Source organism: Pezoporus occidentalis, unplaced genomic scaffold (assembly GCF_034315485.1).
Source record: "Pezoporus occidentalis ecotype Australia unplaced genomic scaffold, CSIRO_AGI_Poc_V1 ctg32, whole genome shotgun sequence".
Lineage (NCBI taxonomy): Eukaryota > Metazoa > Chordata > Aves > Psittaciformes > Psittacidae > Pezoporus > Pezoporus occidentalis.
Window position 1 is genome coordinate 3,184,411 of NW_026915158.1, and position 19,260 is coordinate 3,203,670.

Consider the following 19,260-nt stretch of genomic DNA (forward strand, 5'->3'; position numbering starts at 1 on the left):
AAAATACCTAAATACCTAAAAATCTTAGGTCAGTCTCCAAAGTACACCTCAACAAACACTTGCTGGAATTAATCTAGACACACACAGTAAATGTATTTTTTTTTTGTATGGACAGAACATTGTGTCATGTACTTCAGAACTATCATTGTGTAAGTTGTCTAAGCAGTGCATATTGGACCACCTTGGTCTCCAAATCTCTACATATAATACTTCCAAACTTATATGCTGACACATGGTTATATGTATGTTCATAGTTTATTTTTTATATCATCAACCTGCTCTGGAAACAAAATGCCGAATTGATTTTTGTGACTACTTTTCCTGGGGGACAGGATGGTTAGTTAAAAATTAATCTAGGCTAGAATCAGTGGAAAAAAAATTTAAATGCTAGGAAAGAGCAGGATATTGCTTTTTTAACTTTTTTTTTACCTTGATAGCCTGCTTAACAATCTGAAGTTTTTAATTAAAAAAAAACCTAAATAATGAAGGACTTTCTTAATCCAATTATTTATCTTTTGATTTCAGTTTCTTGCTAACAGGTGTTAAGAACACTTCTAGCTTAAGCATCAGGTACTGTATGCATTACAGAATGGTACATGCTCCATGTAGTCTTTATATGTTTGTTGTATAGCTTTTTATGTAATTTGTATTGCACTGTGAATGTGATTCATAATAAACATTGTACATCTAAACTCTGGATTCTGGAAGACTTTTTAAAGTTATAAAATATTGCAAACCGTAATTACATTATATTAAGTTTACAAACTGAAATCTGTGTTTAAGTGGGGACTTCAAATAGATACAGCTAATTGAAAATAAGCATTAACTCTGTGGTCAGCCATCTTCCAAAAAAGGTGAATTCTTGACAGCAGAGATTTCCCCCCGAAGTCACTGAGGATGTGATTAACTTTACACTGCAGTTTTTCCTAATAAAATATGGAAGAAGGGTTTTGATAGCAAGCTGTAGAGAGTCAAGTAGAGAGATTCCTGGATGGAGACTGTTAAAGTGCTTCTCCCTGATCTGTGTGTGCATGGAGTTGTTTCTTTTTGGTTTGTTTTTTAGCTTGTAAAAGTCTTGTGCTTTTAACCGTGCTTATCTCTTCGTTTATTGCATGCATGCGAGTGATGTGCTCACAGCAAAAACAGATTGCGGTGGTTATACTGGTAGAACTATTCATTTAGAATGCAGTTTCTTTGTAAATCCCATTTAGTGTCTGAAAACAGGTAAAAAGTCCTGAAAACAGGTAAGCACTAAATACATTCCCAAACTTGGCTTTAAACTGGTCAACATATATGAGAATCTTCTGTCTAGAGGTGGTCTAGGGCAATTTTATCATAGATCATTGAATGATTTGGACTAGAAGGGGCCTTAAGACCATCTACCCCTCTGTCATGGGGAGGGACACCTTCCACTAGACCAGGTTGCTCAAAGCCATGTCCAACCTGGCCTTGAATACTGCCAGGATTGGGCAGCCATGGGTTCTCTAGGCAACCTGTTCCAGTGCCTCACCACCCTCACAGTAAAGAACTTCTTTATATCTAGCCTAAATCTCCCCTGTTTAAGTTAGAACCCATTGCCCCTTGCCCTATCACTACAGTCCCTGATGAAGAGTCCCTCCCCAGCATCCTTGTAGGCCCCCTTCAGATACTGTAAGGCTGCTATGAGGTCTCCGCACAGCCTTCTCTTCTCCAGGCTGAACAGCCCCAACTTTCTCAGCTTATCTTCATATGGGAGGTGCTCCAGTCCCCTGATCATCCTCGTGGCCCTCCTCTGGACTTGTTCCAACAGTTCCATGTCCTTTTTATGTTGAGGACACCAGAATTGCACACAATACTCCAGGTGTCTCATGAGAGCAGAGTAGAGGGGCAGGATCACCTCCTTTGACCTGCTGACCGTGCTCCTTTTGATGCAGCCCCAGAATACATTTGGTTTCTGGGCTGCAAGCATACACTGCCAGTTTATGTTAAGTTTCTTGGTGACCAACACCCCCAAGTCCTTCTCTGCAGAAGTTCACGTCATGAACTTGCATGAAGTGTAAATGTTTGCTAAGAACATGAAGTACTGTGTCAATATAATTTTTTTAATATCTAGAGTTAAATTGTGAAGCTTTAAAGAATCAAAGATTTTGGTTTAAACTTAACTGTTATTGTCCAATTTTACAGTTTAAAAATAATCTTATACCCCAACTGGATCTGAGTTGCCTAATAATCGGGTTTTTTACATAGCATGTAAGTAATAGCAAAGCTGCCTTAAGTATTTTCACAATTTTTACCAATCACATCCTCGAACAGTAAGATGCAGAAGCTTTGTATCTGTGTCCCAATTGCTAGGAAGACACCCACTTTCTTGTATCGTACCTCATAGTCATGCATAAGATGCACGGATTTAAAAGTAAGCCACATGCCAGGCTGCACTTACATAACTGGGACAGATACTTTTTTCATTCCAAAAAGCAGCCGGAAACTTTTTATTTCAAAATATGTGCTTCCATCATTCTGACTAATTGGAAAAAAAAATGAGTTTTACTGACTTAAGTGTGAGCAAGAATTCTGTTGCGCAATATTTTCTCTTAAATGTTGGCTTTTGAATGTTTAGGGTTTATTCATACAGCAGTCAGCTTTCTGTACATATTGAAATGAGCATTGCTGATAACATAGTCTAGAAGATACTGATTCCCCAGGCTTTTTGCCTAAAGATTTAATAAAAGCTGCTGAGAAATGACTCTTTCAAGACCTAGTATCAGCCCCGGTGCTTACATGAGTAGCTCCTAAACAGTAGGATTTTTGCTATCAACTTCCTTGTTGATTCCTTGTGACCTTTGTGCCATTTCTTTTTTATGTAATGAGTAAGCCTTCTGAATTCATAAGGATGACAAAGGCCTTCGGAGGTTTGCAGAAACAGCTCTTCCAAGGCATGTTTAAACCTGACCTAAAACGTGTACATCCTAGTCCACCAGTACTAAAAGCTGTGAGTGATGCTCATAAGTAATGTCTCTAGCAGAGATGGATCTGAGTGGGATAATACAAGCAGGCTGTAGCACTTCATTAAGTTGTGTGTTGTAGGACTGCTTTCTTGCTGCAGTATATGCTGGAAGGAAGCTCTGCAGTGGTCCATCCCATTCCCTGGACCTGTGAAGCTTGCAGTATAAATTATAGCAATCTGCTGAGGATAGCGTTTTCTGGAAAATAACAACTTGCTGCATTACCAGCCTGGAAGCTTTTCTTAAAACTATCTAGTCTGAGCTCTGTCTCTCAACACAACCACCTATGTGTGGGAAAACCTTACAAGCACCCAACCTGGTAAAAGCAGGATGTACTGGAGGTGTTACTGCATGGTTGGGAGTCACAGTGTCTCAACAGGCCAGACATTAATGTCTTGGTGTCCACTTTGATAGAAGAATGCTTTTTACTGCTTTCATCTCTCCAGAATGCCTGGTTGCCATAAGGCTGTTGCTGTTAATATTTGTGGTCATGCAGTCTTCCTGGTGCATATGTAGTCATTGCTGGCTCTGAGTAAGAGAGAAGAAAAGGAGGGGGAAGTGAGAGGAGCTTTTGAAAAAGCTCTGAAGTTTTCTGAGTACATGAAGAAAAATGTGCAACTGCTCATTCCTTTACTTTTTCTGCAGCTAGTGATAATCCCTAGCTATGTCCAATGTCATGTCTAGAGTATCTGAGTACTGTCCCAGAATGTGTTAAGCAATGTGACCAGCATCTGTCAACTACAAGTCATCCTCTTTCCAGTTAGACAAAGCTTTAAACTTGCCAGTGTTGTCAGGGGTCTAAGAGGTCTTACAAAGACATGTGAATTTTCCTCACATCCTTCTGTTAAATCCACTATAAAAAGTTTGCCCTTAAAAGGATCAGGTAAAGTTGATAGGCAGGAAATGATGGTGAGGTTAAGAGGCTCTTGGACAGTGTTTCAGCGAGTGAGTTTCTGACATTCCCAAGCTGCAAAGGCTAAAAGCAAAGCAATGTGCTACTACAGGTTCTACCCACGTGATGAGGCTAAATTTAAGGCTAGGCACCCCTGCAGTACTGGGAGCTCAAAGGACTCTGTGTCTGCATGCCAATAATGTGCATCTTTTTGCTTTACCAACTTCATTTTATCAGAAGTGTTGTGGTGATGAAGTCCCAGCTCATACAGTCACATGAGAATCTCCATTTCATTTTAGGTGCCTTTTGTCCTGGTCATAGTGAAGAAAATTTACAACCACTTTTTCACTATGCAGAAAACTTTGTGGCTGTTTGAGCCATTGAACTTCTGTGTCTCAAAATTAAAAAGACAGAAACTTTGGAGGGGTGGGGAAGGGTGGAGCAGCCACTGACTTGTGATTTCTGGGCAGTGGAGAAGCAGCCTCACTTCCCCCTACTTGCATGGATGCTGGGTACTGTAGGTGGGATCTTCCCCCAAAACTGCATGCATGTCACCACAGAAGAAACTAACTCTCCAGCTCTTTTAGGCAAGGTACAAAATTTGTTCCCTCGCTAATACAGGCATAAGATACATTTTTTGATTCTTTTTTTTTGTTAGGTACTTACCTGCCTAAGTACAGAGCCATAGTACCAATAGGGTTTGAAAGCTGCTGGCAGCGCTCTCCATTCTGTGTTACTGTCTTAGAAGGAGAAAGATAAACCAAAGATCTCCCACAAAACTTTGAACTTGTCAGATCCTGGGAAGTGAAGCTGGCACATTTTGCTCTATAGAAAGTAAATGCTTCACGACTGTGGAAGTACTGTTTTTTTCTGAATGTGCTGATCTTTCTATGAGGGGAGACCTTACCCCACTCCCTCCTCTCCCCCCTTTTCCTGAAGTTCCTCCATGAAAACCGCTTCAGGGGCTTTTTTTTTCTGGCGATTAAATGGAAGGGCTGTGCGATGACCTGAGGACGTCTTTTGATAGCTGCTCCAACAGGTGCTAAAGGATTGGATTCAAGTGTTAAAAGACCATCTTTTGAAGCTCTGAGCACTCTTTGCTTCTATTTCGAACAGTATCAGAAACAGTTTTAGTCATGAGAGAGTTTAAAGACAACTAGCCATCCTTAGATGAGATTCTGCTTTGCATTTTTTTCCCACAGATGAATTAAAGTTACTCTTCAGTGATAATCAGCTCATTGTGGAAGGAAACGAAGGGAGTTTAAGCTGTTGTGTCTCTCGCTGGTAGCTGACAATGCTTCTTCTGGTTTCAAGGACAGCGTATCAAGATTTCACCCATGGTACCTGTTCTACCGTTGAAGTGAGTTTTATGCAGCTCTGCAAGTTTCAAAAAGAGTCAGTGTATCAAGTGTAGGGATCTGTGTATTTTAACAGAGTCAACTAGAGCAGATGCCCATGAAAGCCTCTATGTGCAGGCTGGGTATGCTGCAAACACTTGGAGGTAAGCAGCATGAATTAATCCTCCCAGGCCTTTCCAATTCTTATTTCTTCTCCAGGATACCATGGCATGTTTGTTGTCTTTTTCTTTCCCAGCATCTGATCTGAGATAGCAGATTTAGTAAAAAAAATGCTTTTGTCCTGAAATTCACTGCAATACTTCTAGGTATTCTCAATTAGAGATGATGCTTCTGGGGCTCCAGTCCCTAAACTCTGTGTGACCCTGCTTCTCAGATGTTAAACATTACTTGACTGTAACTTTCTCAATGCCCTCATACACTATGGGCAGCCTTTGCACAGCTGAATAATGACCTGGTTCACCTTGAGTATGGTATACATGTAAACGTTATTTTATCTTCACCATATATCTTATACTTCTAGTTTCCTGCACATTCCTCCCTTGGGAAGACTTCATGTTTGTACTATATTTTATCAACGTGTTAACATCTGGCTTTGTAAATTCTTTATATTCTCTAGGTGCATAAGAGCATCTGTAGTTCATCCTTTCCCAAGAAATGTGGAAACTGTCTTGCATATGTCTTTTAAAAACACAACAGTGTACAATCTGCTTCCTATTTATTCATCTTGCTCCATGTTCCTTCCTATAGAAATGCATCTGAATGTAAATACAATTATGTGTAAATTATTATCAAGTGGTAAATAGTTTACCAGGAGTTACAGAGGATCAGATTAAAAAAAAACCAAAAAACTATTTGCACATAAAAGCATTTATTGAAATTAGAAGCCCCACAGTCTTTCTGCTGCGAGTTTTTCCATGTCACCTATCTTTTAGCGCTGAGCCCATCATGTACAGCTGCGGATTAGAAATAGGGATTTGGATGTCATCTTGTCATCTTCTCCTGACATATAACAGACAGTGCATGAGGAGGGGAGGAGTGGTGTGTGATTCCAGGCATGGGAAATGAAGATAGCTGTGCAACACCTTTTGTGGGCTGGGCTGCATCTGCTCCTGATAAAGTCATTGCATATAAAGTAATCTGGCAGGAAACTTCTCATTGGAATGTTTCCTTCACTGATGGGAATGTACATTTGTCATTGTCCTTCAGAATGACAGATACTTTAAATGATGTAAATCTCCACTAAGCAGATTCATGGACATACAAGAATAGAAAATACAAGTGAAGACATTGCTACTTGAAAATAGTTTCTGTTTAAATCAATCAGGCTTCAAATTCCTTTTATGATTAGGAAACAGATCTTTTTCTATTGCACATAGACCTGGTTTTATCACTCTGAATTCTCTTAATTTTGAACTTAACATCTGTCTCATGGCTGTATTGCCTTCCCTGCTGCCTGGACCATCCAGTTTGATAGACAGGATTCCACAAATGATGATGATCAGAGGAGTGTTCTTGGTGTTTTACTTGAGACTGTGGTTTTCAGAAGCTGCTCAGAGTGGTTTCCTGGCAAGTATATATTAATGAACAGAAGGGTGATCACTGGTGCGTGAAGGAAGTCACACATGTCGGCATTGCTGTTTGGTTGCAGTCTAACTGTATTTGTAAAAAGCTACACTATGTATTACACACAGAAATATTAACCAGATAGTCAAGAGAAAAAAGAATACTGGGTCGTTCAGGGTTGTTTGTTTTTTTGGTTTGTTTTTTTTTTTTCAGCAGCAAAAAAAGGACTTCTATGGAAGTCTTTGGATTAGCCAGCTGTGATTTACAATCAGAAGCCTACATGGATTCAGTGAAAGCTGACTTGGACAGGTTGGACAGGTACTTGGAGATGTGATCTGTTGGGGTCTACTGAACAGATGTGCCACACATCCTGCTTGGGAATCTCAGTAAGAGCTATTGGAGGTTTGCAGAGTACATAAGGAAGCTTCTTATTGTGGATGCCCACTTGGACCAGGAGGAAGTTGATGCAGGGGGGCTGTGACTTTTCTACAGCAGGTAGGAAGATGTTGAGCTAGGCAGAACAATTAGCTTGAACATTTTGCCTTTCTCGTGATCCATTTCACCTCATCTTTTGGCTGGCATCTGGGAACACCACAGAAGTGCAGCTCAGGCATGCCAAACCATCCCTTCCACAGTTGCTGCTTGTCTCTTCATTCATAGAATCATAGAATGGATTGGGTTGGAAAGGACCTGAAAGATGGTCCAGTTCCAACCCCCTGCCATGGGCAGGGACACCTCACACTAAATCATGTCACCCAAGGCTCCGTCCAACCTGGCCTTGAACACTGCCAGGGATGGGGCAGCCACAGCTTTGCTGGGCAACCTGCTCCAGCGTCTCACCACTCTCACCTAATACCTAATGTTAATCTCCCTTCTGTCAGTTTAAAGCCATTCTCCCTTGTCCTGTCACTGCATGCCCTTGTAAAAAGTCCCTCTCCAGATTTCTTGTAAGTCCTCTACAAGAATAATTTTTCTTTGTCCTCCTTGTTACTATATTTTTGTTGTTTCTTCTCTGTGCCTGGCCTAGGCAGGAGGGCTGTATCCCATACTTGAGACCCCAGGTTTGATTTCCTTCTCTGCTGAGTTTCCATAGTCTTTCCATGCCTCAGTTACTATACACAGGGCTGCAGCAGCTGAAGGGCGTTCTGCAGTTACATCTCTTCGAGGCAGTCCTTCTGGTAAGGAAGGCAAAAGGGTTTTGCAGCGTGTTTGACGCAAGTGATACTTGGTAACAGCAGTTTGGGAACTATGTGTGGGTGTGGGGCCTAATAATGGAGGAGGTTTGCCAAATTTCTGCTGTTGCTTCCTTTATTCTAACTGATGCCGCCTACTGTGCTATCAAATATTGTTTTGATGTGGAACTCTGTCACGGGCCAATTAGCACCAATAACTGGCTGAAAGCTGCCCCAAGGCATACTTTAGGACCACCATTTTACAAGTTGTGCCACTCACATAAACTGTTCTCAATTCGGTGCAGGACCGGGCGGGGATGGGTGCGTGATGCCCTCAGAAGCTGTCGGAAGGCAGGTGGGATGTGCCGGCGTGCCTGGCCACCTCAGCTCCGCGACCAAAGCTGGGTCTCGGCAGCGGATGGCTCTGGGGCCACGCGCCAGGCACTGCCACTTGCTGATCACCTGCGCTGGACATCCCAAGGGGAGAAACACCGCCCGAGTGCGGCGGAAGCCAACTGCCGCTCTCACCGCGCCCGGCCACGGCTTAATCCCCTCAGCCCTGCCGCCCGCCCGAGGCGCTGCTACTGAGGTCTCCCCCGCGCACCTTCCCCCTCAGGCTCCTCGCCGCCCGCTCGCCGGGGCGGGGGACGGCTCAGCCGGCGCAGCTGGCAGGAAGGCCCGGCAAGGGAGGGAAGGGAAGGGGAAGAGGCGGGGCCTGCAGCCCAGCAGTGTCAATAATACAATAGGGCTCTTGTGAAGCTGCCGCCGGAGGAGGAGTGGGGTCTGACTGCGGGTGAGCGGGCCAGCCAGCCGAGCAGCCGGCACGCAGGGCGGGAGCCGCCGCCGGCCACGGGCCCGGGCGGGCGGAGGCGATGCGCGCCGGCGCGGGACGGCGGCACCACCACCAGCAGGAGCAGGAGCGGCAGCGGCTGCCGCCGTCGTCGTCTCGGCGGGAGCGCCAGCCCTGACGGCCGCGGCCGCCCACGCCGGCGAGCAGAGGAGGAGCGGGAGAAGGCGGCGGCGGCGCGCCGGGCCGTGCCGCGCCGGCGGCGGGAGGTGAGCGCGGCCCGGGCTGCCCGCATGAAGGCGGGGCGGGGGGCGGGCGCCGGGCCGCCGGGGCCGCCGCGCCGGGCCTGTACGCGGGGGAGGCGCCGGGCCTGCGGCGGGCGGGAGGCGGTGGCGGCGTTTGGCGCCAAGGCCGGGCAGGAGAAGGGGGAGGAGGAAGCAGCGGCGACCGGGGGGAGGCGGCGAGTCCTGCGGGTATGTGGGGCCGGGAGTGGTGGTGGGGGCCGTGCTGTGCCGGGCGGGCTGCGTCCCTGAGGTGCCGTGGCGGGTTGCCCGCCCGTCCATCTGTCCGGCGTGGGCGCTGCGGCCCCGTTCGCGTCCGGAGGGAAAAGTTGCGGCTGTTCTTCCGGGCCGCCGCTCCGACCCCGCGCTCGGGAGGCCGTGCCCGCAACGTGCGGCAGCGGCTGGGCGCCCCCGGCGAAGCGCCCTTTTGTTCGCCGCAGCCCGGAGAGGCGGCGACCCGGCGGTCCCGGAGCCGGCGTGGCCCTGCGGAGCGGAGCGGGGCTGGGCGTGGCGGGCGGGCGGGCCGACACAGCCGAGCGGTTGTCCGCTGCCGAGCAGCGCTCCGCCGGTATGTCGAGGAACTTGCTAGAACTGAGTTTGACAATGAAGAGGTAGCGCTGCCCGGCCCGCAGCTGCCAAGGTAAGTTTTGTGATGAGCAGCAGGCGCGGGTAGCGCCCAGGAGCACCGTGCACTTGTAGGGATAGGAACGGGAAGGGCCCGTTTTCGGCTTTCCTAATACAACCTTCTTCCGCCCTCGCACGATGTTTGCTGGGATGTTGCCCATCTTTCTGCAAAGGACGCACAGCGCCCAGTACGGTTAGCAGTAGGGGATGTAGCAAAAGTGGCACTTGCAAGTAATTCTGTAGTGATTGGTGGGAAGAATGGGGCACAGGCACCTCAAAATACGTCTTGACAGGTAGAATAAATGCTGCTTTTTCCTGTTTTATTTAACTACACTTTATAAAGAGCATTTATAGTTATTTGAAGAGTTCAGCTATTATTCACAAATTGTTATAATGAGCAGCTACGGACTTTAAAATATCACTAAATTAGTGCAGTGCTTTAAAGGAGACAGGATGCTGAAGACAGCATCCAGTTGTGATTAAAGTACACTAGGAACAACTTGGAATCTGTTGCGCTTCTCTGAAAGTCTTAGCACTAAAACTGAAAGATTAAGAGGGTTGTATTTTGTCTTGGTGCACACGGAACGTTTCATCTGCAGCCAACTCTTTACGTCATGTTGGTGCTTATTGTGGGCTGTTCTGTAGAGCATCTCGAGCACACCTGCTTATCTCTGCAAAGCAAGGCCGTATCTTGGCCACAGTTAGAGCTAACCTGTAAGTGTGAGAGCTGGGTGGGTTTATAGAGGAAAGGACCCACCTGGATGAAGGCATGCTAGTGTAACTTTCAAGCCTGCCACAGAGTTCCTTAGCAGGACGTCAGAAGCTTTCACCTGCACATACTAAAGGGAAAAAATGCAATTCTAGTTAAGAGAGTGCATTTTCAAGTTAAAAGCAAGTTAATGCCTTTAGAGTCCAAAGTTATGTTGGGTTTTGTTGTTGATTTTCAGTTTGGCTGTTTGGGGTGTTTTTTTTTTTTAGCTGAACTTCTAACCTCTTTTCAGACTGGACATGACATGCCCTGTTCTTAGTGCCTAAGAGGAGCAGAAAAAAAAGCTGTCTTCTCCAAAAGTTGGGCTTGAGATGCAATAGAAGTCATCAAAATAACAAGAGCTGTTTCTATTGCCTGTCCTTCATTTAATGTTTCCTCTTTCTAGGTTCATTTTGGAGAACAGGCCTCTCTCTGCCAGCAGTAAAATTTCCCCTGAGTTCGGTCAGTCAGTGCAACTGTGGGTTTGGTTTTTTTTTTTTGTTGTTTATTTGCATTTTTGCATTGTGTAGCAGGTACCTGCAAAGATTTACTAGAGAGCTGATGCAAGAGCATCCGCAGTGGCATTTATTGGCAAGGATGTGTGTTAATTTGAGATCTCGTTAAAATCCTGAAAATCCTCTGTGAATGTAAAAGGCGCAGCTAAAGGATCTCAGTGTAAGTGTTAGAATGAACCCAGCTTTTTCTTTCACCATGGTTCTGTGGGCTTCCTCCCTGTGGCAGAAAATCAGGAAGTTTCCATGTGGAATTTATTGGGATACCTGAGGTTGCTGTAGACTTGTAGTTTTTAAAATACATGTAGTTCTTGTAGAGCTGGGTGGCTTACTTAGGACAATTTCCAAAGGCTGCTCATTTACTTGTCCAGCTCTATGTGTACACCTCAGCAGGCACACATGCATGCGGTTGCTGTAGTAGCTACCACGTGCTGAGTGCTGTAGAGCATTTATCCCAAAGAGCTTGCTGTGGCTCACCTGTGGGGTGTCTTCACTGGTGGGAACTCTTGCCTGGCATGATACGATGGCAGGTGCCCAAGGCCATGGCAGAAATGGCTGGATTTGTTAGACCTGCTGGTGAGAAGTGAAGTTAAACCCAGTTCAAGCTGCTTCGAGTTTGAGTTTGAAATTGATACTCCTACGTTGCTCCTTGGGGGCTATTCAGGTAGCTTTTTTCAATCTTTGAAATTGTTTTCTGGCCATTATGCCCAACAGGTAAGGAGCATGGTTTGGAGTCTGTATATTTTTGTTTAGCTCAGCACAACATATCCAGACCAGGAGCATAGACCCATGTTTGTATTGCAGCTTTTGTGATCCATGGATTAAAATGTTATATAAACCTCTGTTTCTGTGGTGCATCTTTCTCCTTTAGTCCCTAGAAGTCTCCTTTAGAATTGGCTCAAGGTTTTGAGAGGTCTTACCTGAATAGGTTTGGTAGTGGAATGTTTTGTACGCTTCAGAATATGCAGAGCAATTTAGTAACAAAGAATTTGAAAGTTAATATTTTATTAAGTGTGGAGATCATTCTCTTGATATATTTTATAACCAAACCCTTGCTGTTCTGTCTAGGTCAGTGGTGTCATTCCTTCTTGCATTATAGCCAGAAATGGATTTAGCCAAAACTTGCAGTTTGATCATGCCAGCTTAATTTCTCACTACTCCCACAACTTTTGTGGGAGCCACAGCTAAGGGTTCCCAGGGGCTTCTGAATTTCTGGAGAGGGGAACCCTTCCTCTGGAATCGTGTGGTATTTCTCTGAAGATTTGAAAGTGGTTATGACACTTAAGGCTTCATGTAATTTGAGACATAAGTGCAATTTTTACATACTTTACTTAAAATGGAAACTAACAAGTTAATAATAGCACTTATCGGGGGATATTTATGTAATGGAAGCCAACAGATGCTATTTGCATCTTGAAGAGCTGGTGTATAACATGTTATGTCAGGGCCCTGGCAGGTTTTGTGCTGGCGGAGGCTGGGTCAGGTGGGAGTGAGAGATGCTGGAGATCTGTAGTGCTTGATGGCACCTCTGAGAAGTGAGATAACTATATGAAATTTTGCATTTTAGCACACAGTTGATTTTAGCTTAATGCTGCTATTTAAAATAAAAAAGCATGTGAGAGGTGATTTAAATTTCTCCATGTTAAATGATCAATTGCACTGTCACTTTAAAATGACTTTTCTTTAAGCTGTCTTCTAGCTACACCTGCACATCTGATGTTCAGAACCCCTGAAAAGTGTGCTTATAGATACTAATTTTACTGATGCTTCAACTTCAGCTGTAAGATGATATCTGGCAAAGAAGTATTAGAAGTGTGATGTGACAGCCTGGGTGTTGCCTTCTGTGGAGAGATGTCTGTGTAATTACTAACCACCTCCCTATTTCCTAGGCTGTTCTCTCTTCTCGTATTTATTTACTTCCCAGTCACCCTTTTCTAGATGGCATGTGAACTTTTCTAGCATTTAAGATCTTGTTTCAGTGGGTAGGAGACAAGGAATTTTGGGATTAGAGCACTCTGGGACGTGTGATCTTGGGCCTAATGAAATCTCCTGCGTTTGCAGAGCTGTAATACAAGCTTTAATGGGATTTAAAGAGATGGAAGAGACCCTGAGCTGTGAGTGTGGATGTGGAGGCCCCACTGGCACTTGTTAAGTCGCCCTGTTAGGAGGAGCAGGAGAAGGTGGGAGTATAAGCTTGTGACTGCTGCTGCTATTTGTTATAACTTTCTCCTGGATGAAACACTGGGATGCTTGCTTTAGCTTGTTAAAACTTTGCTTGAAAACTTTGGAGTGTTTTCCTTCTTTAACATACATCTGCTACAGCATTAGATTACAGAGCTGTGTTTTCTTGCTTATTGAATTGAATGCCGAACATAACATATTGTGTCGTTAATGCCTCCTTGTGTTTTAATTAAAGCTGTAGGGAGATGTTAAAAAACAGGTTTATACACATGCCGCACTGGTTGCTAAATTGAATATGCTTGTCATATGGTCTTGAAGGAATTACGTACTATTTTGTTAATCTGCTGTCCAGGGCTCTCCCAATCCTCTGCTCCTTCTTTATCCTTCCCCCCCCCATTATTCTGAAAAAAAAAAACAACCAAAAACCTTCTCAAATGTTTTCTGACAGCCTCTCATATTTGCTAAAAGTTCCTGACTGTGTGGTTGGCTTTGCTGTGGCGCTTGTTCATGTGCTAGAGAGCAGTTTTGCACCTGCGCAAGTGGTTTGATGCACAGCAAGTCCAACAGCTTCCAAGGGTGAGTGCTGTGCAGTAGTAGATGCTGGGATGCCAAAGGGAGGGGTGGCACCCTGCCTACCAGGCTGTGCCAAGCGAAACAACTGACCAAGAGCATTTACTACACATAGTTAATTCTGTGCGACTGTGTTACGAACTGTTTTCCAAGCTGTGTTTTAAATTTACAGGTAGTTCTTGTTTACGGGTAGTTTAAATTTACAGGTAGCTCTTGTGTGGAACATTCTGTTGGGTAGATAAGAAGTTGGAGGAAAACTTCTGGATAGGACATGTCTGCATGCTAAATAGCTTTTAACTGTGATAAATTGTTTATCATGTAATACTGGATGACTGCAGTTCTTTAAATGTGCAAATGACATATTCTGCTACAAATGTTAGACTGAAGTCTTCTGCTAAAGTTATTTTGGTTGTTAGATGCAGTTTGATTATTAGGTTAATACACTACTAGGTTCATAACATTGGTGTTCACAGGCAATTGAAAAATCATAACCAAACTGTGAGCTTTCATTCATACCGCTTTAAAAAAGTGAGTATTGGTTTAACAGACTGGACAATTTTTAACTAACACTTGCTTTAAAGAGCGTAAGATTGAGAAAGTTAACTAGTTTTATCCACAAATATTTAAATCTTTCCTGTGTATCAATTATAGGAGAATAAAATGGCAGTGTTTTTGTTCTGCTGCTAGCTAGAAAATGCAACATCTTGAACTGCTGGATACAAAAACATAAGGAAAAATGTGTGTCCTGTCAAGGGAAGGAAAGAGTGTCCCTAGTGAGATTACTTGCAGTTTTTAATTCTTTGTTGTTCTGCTTTTAACTGCTTGTATTTCTTTAATATTCTTCCAGTGTTAATTTGCAAGATTTGATATCAAAGTGGCTGTTGAGAACTCACTGTTGGAAATAGTGCCATATCTTCCCCCAGGTTTTGACTTTATGAAAGAATCAAAACCAACAACCAACAAAAAATCCCTGAAACGCCGCATGGAGCTGAAATACAGAGCATGTGAGCATGTTAGGGATCCACACGAGAAAATGGTAGGCTCAGCAATTATCTGGTGAGGAGGTGTCTCAGCATAAGAGGTAGCAGAAATACCTCTCCCTCTTTTATTAGTACTTGCAAGGGAAGAGGAGTAACAAGCTCGTACTCCTATTCCTGCCTTCATGCAAATAGGTTCTTTTTCCAGCAGGTAACTGACTGGAAATAGTGATAACGGGTGATTACTCTGCAGTGCAAAGTAAACCTTGTTAAATGCTGTTTGATAGGAATGAGAAGAAATGCTCATTTCAAGCACAGAAAATAGTTTATTGTTTGTTTGTTGTTTTTTTTTTTTTCAAGAACTGCTGACTGGTGGTTTGGCAAGGGAAAGGTTACCAGTCAGTCATCAGCATTGCTGGGCTTTGCTAGTATTAACCTTGTTGGATGGAGTTTTAGCAACTCTTCTGCTTAATTCCTGAGCAGTTGTATTCTTCTGCAAAAGTCAAACTGACTGTCATTTAAGCAACTGAAAGGCAGATACTTAAACCTGATAATGAAGTTGCAGTCTTCCTTATGTTAGCAACATAATCATTTCCAGTGTAGCATAAAATGAGCAAGCTTAAGAAGTAAGTGAAGTGTTTTGTCTGACAAATTTGAACTTGCAGTTCTGCAACAGAATGTGCTAAGAGTGAGGGAGGAGCTAATACAAGGTGCTTGTTAATGAGCTGCAATATCGGAATTTTGCTGTTGCCATACATAGGAAGTAAAGTTCACTCCTTAAAGGTATTGATTCTTATGGAATTTTTTTTTTTTTTTTTTGCAAAATAGTTTGCCTGTGTTACAGAAACTAATTTTCTGCCCTGCCCTTCCTTTGGTTTGTGCTTCTTCAGTTTTGATGTCCAGGAGTGGAAAAAAAAAAAAAAGGTGAAAAAAAACTCTGGAATGAAATAATTCCACATTTTTGTATGAACAAAAACAATGCAGGATAGTTTTGTGTGCTCTTTGGAACTGGTATCCATCAGTTTAGGTAGCTTTGTTTTGGGTTTTGTTGCGTTGTTTGTTTGGGTTTTTTGTGTGTTTTTTGTTTTTTTTTTATTAATTTTTATTTATTTAAAGCTGTCATACTATAGCTTCCCAGTGATGTTTTGTGAAAATTTTAAAGTTTTTCTTTATTTGGGTATTTTTCAGGTGTTTAAATCTGTTGAAGTTGGTAGTACGCATATTTTTGATCAAAATGAATTTTCATACAGCTTAGCATACAAAGGGTTTACTTGCCCTGGCAATTGGACATCATTTTGCCAGTGACTAGCAGGTTATATCCATGTATGCTCCTACAATTTTGATGAAGATCTGACTTTGTGTAATCTGATCTATGTGCCTGTACAGAGGTGAAATAGCTGTGGTACAACTGTTATCAAATATAAAGTCTCTGGCCTGAGCTCAGTGAAAGAGGAGGTGGTTAAAAATGACTTAATGTGTCGATACCTTGTGTATTCTGTCTTTCCTCTATTACTTAACACTGAATATATATATATATATTTCTTTGCTAGGCATGTGGTGTTTTCATTTTTCTTCCTCTATTAGTGCCATAAAACTTAAGAAGGTGGGACGTAAGTTATTAGAAAGCTTGTGCTCCTGACAATTGGCTCAGTATCAGTCAGAGCCCCGTGACTCCCATTACGTGGATTAATCTGGTTTAAGTGCTTTCTTAAATCTTTTGTTTGGCGTCTTCTGTGTACTTGTTCTATATTTTTGGAAGCCTCTACATGTAACAGCAAACAGGGATATGTATTAATTTACGTTGCTGAAGTCGAATAGCTTTTGCAGGTGCCATTTCATTTTCTTTCTAAGATCATTGAAAAGATTATTAAGATTATTCTGCTTGTTCACTTGTGCATGCTTGACTCCCACATTTCAGACAGTCCACTTCTGAGGTACCGAGCGTGTTAAGAGCTGGAAAAAACATCTAAACTAAATTTAAAAAGGGGAAGAAAAAAAAAGCCCCAAGTGCACGCAACAACTTGAATGTGATTTATAGTTCCTACTTATCTCTCCCAGCCATGTCTTTGATGCCTTTGTGGTCTCTGGTTGGCTGTCCCCTTTTCTTTTTGCCTTGACTTCCCAGCTTTTTCCTTGTCATTGGAGAAAACAGTGTTTCTAGTGAGTGGCTCTTGGTCATCTTGGGACCCTATAAATCAGCTAGGTCAAACTAAAATTGTCTCCTGTACCAGACTCCAGGCTCTATGGACTTCCAGATTATTTGTAGTTGGCCTGAAAATATTTTAGCAGACCTTTAAGTTTGGTTTGGTTGGTTTGGGGTTTTTGTTGTTGCTGTTTTGTTCGTTAGATGGTTGTTTTTGAATAAGATTCAAAAGGTCACAACAGTAGGTTTGCTAGGCCTGATAAAGAGATGCTTTTCCCTTGTCAGGGTTTTTATGTGAGGTTTACTTTCTGTGGCTGGTACTTCTGTGTGGGTTTACATATGTATAAAAGCATCATCCACTGAAAAATCAAGTGTTTTTTTTTTGATATTCGTATAAAAAAAGTATTCATGATATAACACTTCTCAGTGAACGGTTGTATTGATGTGATGAGTGTTTTGCTTATGTATTTAACAAAAACTTCTGTCGTCTTTATGCCTGTACGTATGTAAGTTGTGCTTGGTTAAGCAAGTTGAATCAGTGTGATTTAAAGTAAACACAATTGCTGATATGTGTTTTGTACTGATAATAAGTATGTTTCAAAAGCAGGTATACTTTTAGGTATCAAGAGGAACTGCTGGAAAAACAGGACAGTGGTAAAGCATTGGGGTAACTTCCAAAACACTTAAAAGTAACAAGGATGCAGGTATCAAATCCTTTCTAATAATCTGATAGTTTTTTCTGTCAAAGTGCTTTTTTTTTTTTTTTGACTTCTTGAAATAATTTTAGGGAGTCTATGTTAAGCTCATTCTATTGAGGAAACTAGTGTTTCTAGCAATTCGAAGGTGTTGCACTAGCTTAGCTGTGTTACAATCATCAGGCTGGTCGTGCATGTTTAATTCTGAATAAAAGGCGTTAGTTCAGCCCTTACACAAGGCCTATAGAAGCTGAGCCTGCTTCGCTCTCATACCAGACTTTGGCCATAATGAACTATCTTTTGATCTGTGACTTAGAGGTCTTAATGCCACATTAAGGTATGCTGTACTACCTCTGCCTGTTCATAACCTCTTACAGGCTCGTAGAGATAAAATCATTAACAATTGTGGGTTTAACTGCATGATGGCAATTCCCAAAGGAGGAAAAGCTCAGCTCCTATGTTTACTTTCTCTGTTGAGCTTTCCAGGTCTGACAGGATTATAGCAGGATTATAGAAGTTTTTGTGCTCCAGGTGAGCAGAAGCAGTGCAAAACTCTCGAGGAGCAAACCTGTTAAAGCAAGTTGTCTTTATTTTTATTCTTCATCCCTCTGGAGGATCGTAATGGGGTTTGGCAAGTTCACAGGGGGCATTTGTGCTGTTTGCATGCCTGAAGTGCCGATATACCAGTGTGCTGTGAGGAGCCTCAGAACTGGTGGAAACCTGTTCATGCAACCCATCCATACCAGTGCAAGTGGCAAGTCTCTCTATGTCTAGTTTAGCCCCTTGCTAAGCAATGTCAAAAGCTTGGCCTCTGCAAATGTGATAACTTTATGTAGCAGAAATCTTACTAAACTACAAGAAATCATAAAGGTCTGTGTATTTATAGACAATTTTATTAAAGGTCACGTATTTATTTTTGACAGCTCTTCTGGCAGTGGGTGCTTTTAAATGAGTAGTTCTCTTGCATTGCAACTCCATCTTGCAAACTCCCACCCTTCCTCAACATATTTGCATCAGGAAACTTTGAGAAGAAATTCAAATTTTGTTGCTTGGGAATTCTGCTCACAAATTTATCAGATAGATGCTTTGCTAATTCCTGGCTTTGTTTTGGCACTGTCCTTAATTCCTGTTGATTCCACCAAGGCCAAAATTTCTTTGCTCGTTACTTGGAGCTTATCATGTGTTTTGTCTGACTGAGCAGGAATGGCTTTGGGAAAGGATTAGTAGTTGACACAGGTTTCTCTTTCATGGCAGTAAAAAAGCACCAACTCTTTCTGACCATTTAGGATCATCTTCAAGGAAGGAGTCTTTTGGTTACTGCTGTGGAATTTGCAGCCACAAAGGATGAAGTTGATGAAGTCTTGTTTACTGTGTTTTCGTGTCTGCTGCTTCATTAATTGTCATTTGATTGTGCTCCAAGTCTTGTGTTTTGCGGTCTAAGTGTAAAGCTTGGGTACTTTATTTATTTATGGAGTTTCTTTGCAGGGGGAAGTGAAAATTTGAGTGCTAGTGTGCTATTGATGATCAGCTGTCTGACTGTGAAAGAACGGGGGGCTTTTCCTTGTGAAATCTCACAAATACCAATGTACCGACTTTGAAGGATGTCAAAAGTAGTCTAAATGATCGTGATGAGCAAATGAAGTTAACACTGTTATTTTTCTCTTGCCTTTCTTTTAGTTTCTCTGGAAACTGACCATCATTCAGCTGAATACTGACTAAATGTTTTGATAGGAGGTGAGCTGTTTGAGGGTGACTTTTCTGTGGCCACTGAGACTG

General features: G+C 42.8%; 1 protein-coding gene across 4 annotated transcripts in view; it reads left to right on the plus strand.

Annotated features, from left to right (window-relative positions):
- The first annotated feature begins 8,697 nt into the window (after window positions 1–8,697).
- JADE3 (jade family PHD finger 3) overlaps window positions 8,698–19,260 on the plus strand; it is a 67,668-nt gene continuing 57,105 nt past the window's right edge. The window contains exon 1 of one of the 4 annotated variants that reach the window (XM_062628628.1): window positions 8,698–9,022. The gene's annotated coding sequence lies outside the window, so the exon portion shown is untranslated. Of the gene's footprint in view, window positions 9,023–9,110; window positions 9,227–9,505; window positions 9,675–19,260 lie in introns of those variants that run through there. The other 3 variants (XM_062628629.1, XM_062628633.1, XM_062628631.1) reach the window with 3 other exon arrangements.